Genomic DNA, 12515 nt, shown 5'->3' on the forward strand with positions numbered 1-12515 from the left:
ATGGAAATAACACGAAACAGCCAGTAACAATCGGGATTTCATACGAGGTAAACAAGTGAATGGATTATTCACACAGGATTATTGATTTTCTAATTATATAACATATTTCACCATTGAAATAAATGGGATGGATGTTCCTCTTGTCGGCGGTCTGTGCTTCCCTCACGCGGAGGCTGCGGAGGAGCCAGCAAAGTTCTGCTTAAAGTTTGCTCGCTGATTCTGGAATCTCACTCGTTCTTTACTTACGTCGTTCGTTATTCGCGTTCATCGGTCGTTTTCGGAAACCGCGCCCCTGGTTTGGTAAGAAACGCCTTTTCCTCTGCTCACCCCTCAGTTTTTAGGGTGATCTTGTCGCTGTCCTGTTGACGCCTTCATCGTGGGTGCAGAGTTTGTGCGTCCATGATACCGTGTTCATTTCGCCATGATTGTATTATTTGATTAGAAGCTGTGTATTAGATAACATTTAGCGGTCATATTATTAACGATTAGATCCGCTATGTTTTGCATATCCTTGTCAACACGCTACTTACTTCCGTCTTTTATGGTTAGTTCTTTGTTTACTTATTTGTACCCCGTCAGTTTAATATTAATCTCGTATGGCGACGCGAATTAGGACCTTTTTTTGTCGTTCGTCGCGTTTAATGTCTCATATTAATGTCATATTGTATTTTGATTCTCAGTTTATCGCGTGAACTTGCCGTGTTGTCTGATTTATATTTCCTCTTACACAACACTTCGATCGCTACGATAATTACTGCTACAGTATATTTGTGGTGATGTACTTGTGTTACTGATTGTTCATGTTATCATTGGTTTATTAGTATATCATTATAGTTACCTTTGTATTTTGTTCAATACCTGTATGTAAGAGTTGTTTTTGATATTTTTTTGTTTACATAAACCGCAATCAATTAAAGATAATAGTCAATGAACATACTTGTGAATGAGTGGCATTGATGTTTAATCCTATTTGTATTTGTAAATATTTTTCACCTGGTTACCATCATCACCGATCCTTACCAGAATGTCTGTGGAGATTGTGAGGGAGTAAGGTATCATTAATGCGGTCACAAGATCTGACCTCCACAGCAACATTTTCAAAACAGCAAACTTTGGTGTGTCACTCGGAACAGCTGCGGTCCTCGATCTGCTTACCAGCCCATCTGTGAAGATGAAGCTCACCTGCATCGTCCTTCTTCTTGGAGCTCTGGTCTCCCTGAGCTTCTCTCAGAGTAAGTCGGTTTTATTTCATACCTGCTGAGTTTAGTTCTCTCTTTCTCTTCTGTGCTGACATACAGACTATAGATTTTGCAGTAGAAAAACATCCATTCATCCATCCATCCATTTTCCAAACCGCTTATCCTACTGGGTCGCGGGGGGTCCGGAGCCTATCCCGGAAGCAATGGGCACGAGGCAGGGAACAACCCAGGATGGGGGGCCAGCCCATCGCAGGGCACACTCACACACGCACTCCTATGGGCAATTTAGCATCTCCAATTAGCCTCAGCATGTTTTTGGACTGTGGGGGGGAACCGGAGTGTAGAAAAACATATTTTTGAATAATATTTCAAATTAATTTATAAAAATATCATTGTATTATGGGGCAGTGTGTTGCTCAGTGGGACGGGGCGCTGTGTCTGTGATCAGACCTTCACCGATTCACAGCCTGTGATCAGCAGGGTCATTTTGCCTTTGTGCCCTTGAGCGAGACCCTAAACCCCCAACTGCCCCAGGGACTGGCTGACCTGCTTTGTCAGTTATATGCTGCTTTGGATAAAAGCGCCTGCTACCTAAATGTACATGTTTTGATTTACAGAGAACGACAACAATCTACCACCTGTATGCTGCATAAAATACTATGAAGGCAGAATTCCAGCATCAGCAGTGACATCCTGTGAAGTAACAGATACCAGATGCCCCATGATGGCTGTAGTGTAAGTGGTTACTGCCCAGTTACAGTAACATTTATTGGCTTAGTAATAAACTTGTAACCATGATAAGTCTCAACTTCATAATTACTACTTATCTGATTGTGTCACAATCAAGAAATATATTTGACTAGCATCTTAAGAAATTCCCTTTTGAATTTCAAATCACCGCAGAAGTAATAATTTACAAATATCAGCCAGTTATATTCCTGGTTGTCTTCAGTCAAGGCAGCGGCTTGATTTTCTGTAACTTTATTCTGACATCATGATGTCAACATTTAAAGAGCATCTCTCAGGATTCTCACTGTCATTTAAACTGCCTCTCACTGTACCATGTGTCACTATTACCATGAGAAGGTCAGTGTTTCACAACATCGTAAAACTCATGCTGAGAATCGCCTGTGCAAGTCAGAAACGCTCCATGCGGCTGGAGGACATTGATGAGAAGATGTACTGTATTACTTACAGAACATAATCCTGCTCTTTCTGCTGTGGATTATTGCTAATTTCATGTCTGTCTTTCACCTGATTTCATTCCAGCATAACCACAAGAAAAGGACTCAGGATATGCATTAACCCAGAGAAGCGAGAAAAAATTATGAAGAAATGTTTATCACTGGAAGATGAGAAGATTGCTTAAATGAAACACACACATGTACAGTAATATAAATGGTTCTATATGCTGTCATTTGTTTGTCATTTACTAATTAGAAAAAAATAGATAAAATAGATAATAAAAAGTATTATGGGATAAAAATATATATGCAGATAAAGTTATTTTATATTTGTTTTTGTAAAGTGAATATTAATGGTTATAAATCGGGAACCTTAATCTCATATACAGAACTTATCATTCGGGGTGTTTTTCTGCATACAAATCTGTGAATATTACATCACTGGAGACTTCCCTAAAGATATGAACCAGCAGGAAGAAGCTGATCTTGGATTTTATACTGATTTATAAATGTTTCAGTGGCCTGATGATGTCTGCCATGATATTTACACATTAAACCACCTGATGTAAATAAAGATGCAGTGCATAAGCTTTTCGCTCTGACATTCCACGTGATGATTTATCATCTCTGGGGATTTCATGTTTCAAATACCTGTAGGTGTCCCTGCTTCCCTTCAGAAAACTCTGGATAAGGCACTATGCAAGATTTGGGTGCTGTCACTGTAAACTGATGTTGATGTTACGCTGCATCAAGTGTAGGGGGCAGTACAACACATGGCCAGGAACATAATGCTTTTCGACACAGACTAACATATAGGAATGAGTCATGTGGCTTTGGTCTCCATGAAGTACTTTAAATGGTGAGCCATTTAAGTCAATATTCCACATTGCAACATTTTGGCAGCGAGCTTTTGAGCTCTTGTTGATCCAAACAATGCAGAATTTGCATTTATTGTGTTGAAAAGAAAAGGCCGAATAAGATGAGGGAGAAAAGTCAAGCAGAACTGAAGTGGGACTAAGAAGAGGTGTTGAATATTAAAGTTTGGATGATTCAGAAGAGTCTGTTTACTCCATTGATCAGAAAGATATACAAACTGTAAACGTGCATGGAGAGAATGATTATTGACAATGATCATCATCAGTGAGGATGAGAATGTTTACACACCAAACCTCTATGCTTATGCCTACGAGGTTCCATTTCGGTGTCCCTTAGCAAAAAAGTAGTATACTTGAAGTTCATGTTATTAAGTATGCTTGAGTATATGTATATGTATAGCAAGTATACTATGGACCATGTACTTGTAATGTACTAGAAAGTATACCAATTTAATACTTCTTCAGACTAAATTGGAACATTTTAAAGTTTATAAAAGTATACTTTTTGTATACTAGTACACTCATCTATATAGTACTAGTGTACTAGGTATATACTTCTAGTATTAAAGTATAAGTGTAAGTCTGACTTAGACTTTTCTTTATACTTATCATTATAAGTCTAGTATATTTCACTATACTATTCCTAAGTATATAAAATATAGTATATAAAAAGTAAACTTCAAGTCACATGATCCTTGTTCTTTTTCATCATGGCCGTCTTCTGCATTGCAGTGTCTGGCTGCTCAACCAGGATCTACTGGCGACTCAGAAACTTAGAAAGAAACTGCCTTCATAACAACATTTCTGCACAAAAACTGCATGGCAGTAACATTTATGTAGCCAGTTAAAATAAAGCAGTGGAATATGACTTGATTGAATCAACAATACCAACCTATACCCAATTAATGTAACATTTTAGTTTCAGAAGAATAGTAGAGCATAGCTCACTAACTTCTTTTTCATAAGCTGACATCACTATATCTTAGCTCCAAAATGATTTGGGCATAAACTCAGAAAGTATATCAGAAGTTACTGAATATCTACCAGTTACGATGGATTTGATTAATATCTATGTGTGGAAACTGGAGTGCATGGAGGAAACCCAAGAACACACAATGAGTGTCTTGTCCCAGCTTGACCACCAGAGGGAGCCATCCTCTGATTTTTCTCACTCCAGTTCACTTGCTTACTAGTTAATTGTCTAATTAGCAGAGAGTGCACGCACTTTTTGGTTTGGAGTGCTGGTGTGTCATTTGTATTTCATTCTGGCCTATATAATGTTGTTGTTCTTGAAACTCTTGAAAGTATTACATGTATAGTAAATGAAAGTTTGCCTTTTACTTAGATCTCTTCAATTCCTTAAGAGAGAGCAATTTAAGTCTGCATCTGAGTGCTCACCTGGAAGAAGAGATTTTCCAGGAAGTCTTGTGCTGGTGAGAACATGCAACCCAGACAGACACAGGGCTGTAGGAGTAAACTTTCTAGATTTAAATTCATGGGCCATATTTCCACACAAGCATAACCTGAGGGCCTTGATGTGGGCCTCAAAGCCTGTATGTGAAACTCATTAACTTTTAAAAGATTATGAACTTGCTTTATTAAGTGGCATTGATGATTTAAATCTATTGTGATCCGTGCAATATATGAAAATTATTTGCTTAATGATCAGGGGCTTTACATGATACTCATATTCTTCAATTAAATTAGCCTGTTTCTTGTGGTGACAATACAGTGATGTCAGTATGTTACATTCAGCAGCATTAATATGAAACATAAGAAACATTAGAAATTTACAAAGGAGAGGAGGCCATTCGCCCCCTTCAAGCTCGTTTGGGAAGAACTTAACTAATAGCTCAGAGTTGTTAAAATCTTATCTAGCTCTGATTTAAAGGAACCCAGGGTTTTAGCTTGCGCTACACTAGCAGGAAGACTATTCCATACTCTAACTACACACTGTGTAAAGAAGTGCTTCCTCAAATTTGTTTTAAAATGTTCTCCTGCTAATTTCCACTTATGGCCACGAGTTCTAGTATTTAAACTAATATTGAAATAGCCATTTGGCTGAACAGCATCCAGACCAGTTAGAATCTTATACACCTGGATCATGTCCCCCCTTAGTCTCCTTTGCTTGAGGCTGAACAGATTGAGCTCAGCTAACCTCTCCTCATAAGACATTCCTCTAAGACCAGGAATCATTCTCATCCCCCTAGGTTGCACTTTTTCCAAGGCAGCAATGTCCTTCTTAAGGTATGGTGACCAAACCTGCACACAATATTCTAGGTGGGGTCTCACCAAGGAATTATATAATCGTAGTATCACTTCCCTTGACTTAAACGCCACACACCTAGAGATGTAACCCAACATCCTTTTGGCCTTTTTCATTGCTTCCCCACACTGGCGAGAGTGGGACATGGAAGCATCAACATACACACTGAGGTCTTTCTCATACTCAGCTACCTTTATTTCAGTGGAACCCATAAAATATCTGTACTTTATATTTCTGCTTCCTGCATGGATTACCTTACATTTATCAATGTTAAATTTCATCTGCCAGGTATCAGCCCAATCACTAATTAAATCCAGATCCTGTTGTAGCCTCTCTGCTGCTAGATCAGTAGATCAGGATCTGCTACCACCCACCTTGGTGTCATCTGCAAATTTAACCAGTTTACTGTATGTATTGGTGTCAATATCATTAATGTAAATTAGGAACAATAGTGGTCCTAAAATTGAACCCTGCGGTACCCCACTATGAACGCAGGCCCACTGTGACCTCTAATAACTACTTGCTGCTTCCTGTCAGTTAACCAGTTTTCAATTCAAGCTGCTACAGTTCCTAAAATCCCTGCAGCTTTGAGCTTAAGCAATGTTTATCTCTTAAACTAAACATTGTGACTTGGTATGTGGGCTGCTACACAGCTCTACAGTAAATCGTTTCTGCATAAACACGGCTCTGCTTGAATGTAACGGCTCAGTCGCTTTGCTGTCATCGCGTACCACCATAGTTGGAGGTTTGAATCCTGCCCGTGCTCTCTGTGTGAAGTTGGGATGTTCTCTCTATATTGTGTGTGTTACCTTCCACAGCTCCAAATCTAAGGGCTAGAAAAATTTGTGACTCCACGCTGTCTGTAGTGTGTGGATGCGATAGGTTGGCAACAAAAAATTACAGCAGAAAAATGTCAGGCCAAATATATCTTATAAAAATATAAGATTTTGTTGCGGTGTTATTTAGTACATTTTGACTTTTACTGCTGGGGGTGGTGATCAAAAATACAACTAAAAATACCAGGGAACCTCATTTAACACAGTTGTGTATGCAGAAAAAGACATTCAGAATGAGCATTACATTATGGAAAGAATCGGGAAAAGACAACATGCATTGTTATGCAGGAAACAGCCGGTGAATTTGCGAAACAATCATGCATTAAGAACAATCCATACATCAACCCACACCTTCATGTGAAAAATAGTGAATCTAAAAATGTGAACTGGGATGTATTTTATTTATAATTAGTAGTATTTTATTTATTTAGTTTATTGTACTCTGCTGGGATTATGTTTATTTGTGTTAGCCAACAGCTATGTGTTTGCCTTAAAGAATTTAATTTGCCATTTCAGATACTACATCTTCTCACCTCCTCTCATAAACTGAAAATATCTATAATTGTTACTAGTTGCGCTAAATGTGAGACACTGGAATACATGGATCCACGTATAAAATGAACCCCAGTGAAACGGCTGCAGGTCCGATCAGTTGAGATGATGAGTTGAGTAGCTTTCCAGATGAAGACATGTCAAGAGGTTTCCATGAGGTGTGACGGCTGGAAAAAATAATTGGATGAGCCCTCATTAATGTTGCACACTGCAGGTGACACGTCTGCCCCTTCAAACAGAACAGATCCCATCACCAGCAGTGTAAAATGATAGAGAGGGAAGAAAATGTAATTCCACACACAAGTCATCTATTGAAGCAATGCTGCCCTTTTGTGCAGGTACATTGTAATGCTTCATTTAGAAAATCTCATCCTGCCTTTCTTTGAGACACATTTATAGCTGAAGGAGAAACTGGGAGTCCAAGTACATTTTTCCAGTATCCATGGAGCTTCTTTTGCGGACTCGGGGGTGGGTATGGGCCTAGCTAAGTGAGACCATTCCGCAGTGCATGGGATTCAAACTGGTGATCGTCTAATGAGAAACTCTGGGGCTGAACCCACTAAGCCACCAGCAGCAGCAGTGTATGCGTTTGTGTGTTCCCACAAATACAGACGTGTTTCTTAGGGAGCCTTTCCGATTATATGGGCTATTCTTGGAACTTTAAAAGGAAGCTGGGAATGTTCATTATTCTGGGATATTTTAGGATCATAGTGGAGTGAAAGGCCCTCTGGTTCCCTGAACGCTTAGTCCGTCTTAACACACTCCTGAAATTTACGAGATGGAGAGGGCTGGAACCGGAGCAAATACTGTGGCTTTTGAAACGTAATTCGATTTGGTCCAGTCATATAAAATACCAGCAAGTGAATTAACATTGTAAAGATAAGGAGTTAACTGACTTCACAACAATTCAGGTTGAACAAGAGCATTTGCGATTGAACAAGTGCATTTCAGATTGAACGAGAGCTAGTCTTGTAGGAGGATACATAACTTTCAGTACAATTTTCCTTTATATGCATCCAAGTTCGAAACAAATGGTGTGAAACTGAAATGTGTCAGAAAGATTAACTAACATAAGTATACTAGAATGACAGTCTTGGTAATTAAAACATGTGTTATTTGTCATTTAATAAACCCACAGATGCCTAGAGGGGGAGAAACTGAGAAAAAAAATGTACTAGGGAACTATAACTGTAAAGTGGAGATACTGAGGTCAGTACTGCTAAGGAATTAAAACTGTAAAGTGGAGATACTGAGGTCAGTACTGCTAAGGAATTAAAACTGTAAAGTAGAGACACTGAGGTCAGTACTGCTAAGGAATTAAAACTGTAAAGTAGAGATACTGAGGTCAGTACTGCTAAAGAATTAAAACTGTAAAGTAGAGATACTGAGGTCAGTACTGCTAAAGAATTAAAACTGTAAAGTAGAGACACTGAGGTCAGTACTGCTAAGGAATTAAAACTGTAAAGTAGAGACACTGAGGTCAGTACTGCTAAGGAATTAAAATTGTAAAGTAGAGATACTGAGGTCAGTACTGCTAAAGAATTAAAACTGTAAAGTAGAGATACTTAGGTCAGTACTGCTAAAGAATTAAAACTGTAAAGTAGAGACACTGAGGTCAGTACTGCTAAAGAATTAAAACTGTAAAGTAGAGATACTGAGGTCAGTACTGCTAAAGAATTCAAACTGTAAAGTAGAGACACTGAGGTCAGTACTGCTAAGGAATTAAAACTGTAAAGTAGAGACACTGAGGTCAGTACTGCTAAGGAATTAAAACTTGTAAAGCTCACTGTTTATGATCTGACCCCAGGTTAACAGCCTTGTTTGGGCAAACTTGTCAGATCTTAGAAGATACTGGCCTTTGAAGAAACCTTAAGAGAAGGTCAGTGGTGTTTTTATGTTTATTGCCTAGTACCCTTAGAGATAACAGGGTCAAAAAATAAGGTAGCAAATTGTCTATGACTTTAAATTCAAATGAACATATTAAATGTTGTTACAAATGAGACAGGGAATGCATGCCACTTTGATAATGCAGCTCTCCTGGGATGTTTTTAAACTACTGAGCAAGGGAGAGAGTATGGTATTTATAAATAATTATCCACTAAGCCCTGTGATATTTAGTCTGGACTTGGCTAGAAGAGCCTTTAGAGTCTCTGTTAATGGATCTCAAGAGAACAAAGAAAAGAGTCCTGGCATGTTGACTAATTAGCCTGGACAGAAGTAAAGTAATATAATTAACTCCCTGAGTGTAAATGAAATGAAGGACCCAGAATGTACCGATGCTGAAAGACCGTGTGCAAGATTTTTTTGATCCCAAAAAACCTGCGTCCAGAAAGACCCTCAAATATGTCTGACACCCAGAATATGCTTCATCCATCCATCTTACATAACAGCTCATCTGCCACAGACCTGCACTGTGTCTGGACCCTGTCCCAGACAGCATATGGCACAAGGCAGATGAACTCAAATGCTGCTTGTCAGCTGTGACAAGCAAATGACAATCATTTACTATCCCTCCATCCATTTTTCTGAGACCACCTGTCCAGTTGAGGGTAGTAGGGGGTCCGGAGCCTATCCTGGAGGTTATTGGTGCAAGACAGGGAACATCCCAGAATGGGGCACCAACCCATTGCAGGGCACAATAACACACCATACACTCACACACCACACACTCACACACCATACACTCACACACCACACACTCACACACCACACACTCACACACCACACACTCACACACCACACACTCACACCTATGAGCAATTTGTTAATTCCAGTCATCTTCAGCATGTTTTTGGGACTGGGGGGGGGGGAATCCAGAGTATCCAGAGGAAACCCCACAGCGACACGGGGAGAGAGAATGCAAACACCACACACATGGAACCCTGGCAGAGACTTGAACACTGGTCCCTGAGGTGTGAGGCTGCCTGGCTGACCACTGCACCACCCACCTTTCAGTCATTTGCTAGTTTTCTAATAATCTAATAAAATAAAATTAAAAGAATGGATGGATGGATGGATGGATGGATTCTATCTCCAAACGGGTAAGGAGTCCAAGGAGTCCAACTGGTAAGGAAATAGTGGCTTTGATGCCGATTCCGGGCCTGTTCAGTTGTTTTGCAGTCATCTCTTTCAAGCGATACCCAACCCCCACCTCCGGTCCCCCGAAGATCCATTATTCACGGCAGCCGGTTCAATACGCAAGTTCATCAAAGTCCCTGCCCCCCCCCCGCCCCCCCCGACAGGCATCCAAGATCAAAAAATCCCCTCCAGCCATCCTCCCCCAGCAGAGTGCTACATCCCCGTAATCCTGAAGACTCCATCTTCAACTTCTGACACATCTTCAGAAAAAAAATAATAATTCAGAGATTGAACAGTTATTTCATTATGAATACGGCACTGATGCAACAGCTCTCATCTGCATTAGACAATCCCCTTATCACGCTGAGAAGCTGATTAGCGCTCCTGCCTGAAAGGGTTAGAACTATCTAATTATTTTAAGCCAATGGCTACAGTCATCTGGTTGAAAGGCTGCAGTTCCCATTCAAATGAAAACTGTGCCTCTGATAAACAACGAGCCTCACATGTCATTTGAGAGAAAGAACTGATTGACTGACAATGCCGAAAAGATATAAATTATGAAACACACCAGCATCAGTCAGGCATTGTATTTGTTAATTCAATCTTATTTTCAACCAACAGTTTTACCTTCATCTTTGCCCGATAAACCTGATCATCACCCAGGGCACAATATTCATTTAGATCGAAGTCATCCCTTTGCCCAAAAGGCAAGGATGCTGTTTTGTGTTTGAAACAATCATTTTAATGCTTGTGAATGAGAACAAAAATTATTTTGATATATATATATATATATATCCATCCATCCATTTTCCAAACCGCTTATCCTATTGGGTCGCGGGGGGTCCGGAGCCTATCCCGGAATCAATGGGCACGAGGCAGGGAACAACCCAGGATGGGGGGCCAGCCCATCGCAGGGCACACTCACACACCAGTCACTCACACATGCACACCTAGGGGCAATTTAGCAACTCCAATTAGCCTCAGCATGTTTTTGGACTGTGGGGGGAAACCGGAGTACCCGGAGGAAACCCCACGACGACATGGGGAGAACATGCAAACTCCACACACATGTAACCAAGGGGGCGACTCGAACCCGGGTCCCAGAGGTGTGAGGCAACAGTGCTAACCACTGCACCACCATGCCGCCCCACCCTGTACCTAATAAGCAGATATTGAACATGATCCAATGGATCTGGGGCTTCTTCAGCTGCCCCTGCCCGTGCTTTGAGGAAAGCCCACGCCTCTGTGTGCTGCCAAGAGTAGGAGGTATTTGAAATCAATGGAGCAGCTTCCGCTTTTCAAGGCACCAGATGGTGGTGAGTGTGAGCGAGCCTTTGGCGCTGGAGTCTGTAGCGTTTCGGCTCTCCAGATGATTCAGTCGCATGCAACAGCTTCAGCTTGTCTCTCTGCTGGAAAACTTGCCTTCCTTCTTCATCGCACAATCGGAGCAGGAGCTAAGCTACATCACGGCCATCCTCAGTTTTGACCTGTGTGAGCTCATTAAAACTTCCTGTGCTTTTAGGCTAGCGGTAGCTAGAATAGTCTGCTGGTTTCCTGTCGGGTTTCCTCGTGATGATCTCCCCATCTGAAACAGCTGACCAGGTCAGGCAACTGTCAGCCCCTACAATGTCTAACCGGAGCCTTGTGTAAGTCTTGTGAATGTTCTAGTGAATCAATTTTTATCATCCGTCCATCCACCCACCCACCCCCCCATCTATCTATCTATCTATCTATCTATCTATCTATCTATCTATCTATCTATCTATCTATCTATCTATCTGTCTATCTACAGTGTCTGTCTGTCTGTCTGCTTTATAAAACATCTTCCCACTGTAGGAGCAGCTCGGTCCCTCCACAGGCGACAGGAATAAGAGGCTCAGGCAGGTGCCTTGTGCTGGAGCAGCCCGGAAGGTTCTGTTCTCATCCATTGTTCCATGCGATGCAGGGGGCGCGGTTGCAGTTTAATAGTTTATGTCACACTCACACAATAAGCCACCGTAAAGGGACGGAAGTGGAACAGTTGCCAAGGAAACATGCTACTCTGATATCATACAATGTCATGGTGTGTGTATTTGTGGGTATTTGTTATTCATGATTTTGTTAGTTAGGCAAAGATGCCTTGTAGCTCATCATTTTACAGAATGACCTCCTGTTATATATATCTTATATGTGATTTTTCACTCATGCAGTTTTGTTTCATTATCCAGACACACCAGGACATCCTAGTCGTAAAGGAAGAATAGTTACCACTAGTCCCTAAAGTATAAAATATTTTATGTTATAACAGAAAGGCTGCTGCCTTATCATTTGTTTCCAGTAATTAGCCGCGTGCCACAAATGAACATGCAGCTCATCCAAACTTCGGAAACTCTCAGTGGAATATATTACGGTTTTTTTTCTGCCTTGTCTTTCTGGATCAGATGCGGAGCAAAAACAACAAAAAAAAAAAAAACAAAAAAAAAATTAGCGCATGTTAAGCACTTCTGTCAAGTCCTACTCATCGTTGCTAAGCGACCTGGTAGCGA

At 40.7% G+C, this 12515-nt stretch overlaps 1 long non-coding RNA gene across 1 annotated transcript; it reads left to right on the forward strand.

Annotated features, from left to right (window-relative positions):
- Positions 1-118: 118 nt before the first annotated feature.
- LOC125715193 (uncharacterized) lies at positions 119-2971 on the forward strand. Its single transcript, XR_007383956.1, has 4 exons — positions 119-300; positions 1134-1232; positions 1817-1934; positions 2469-2971. It is a non-coding gene; the product is annotated as an uncharacterized LOC125715193 (long non-coding RNA).
- The last annotated feature ends 9544 nt before the right edge of the window (positions 2972-12515 follow it).

This window comes from Brienomyrus brachyistius, chromosome 19, assembly GCF_023856365.1.
Source record: "Brienomyrus brachyistius isolate T26 chromosome 19, BBRACH_0.4, whole genome shotgun sequence".
Lineage (NCBI taxonomy): Eukaryota > Metazoa > Chordata > Actinopteri > Osteoglossiformes > Mormyridae > Brienomyrus > Brienomyrus brachyistius.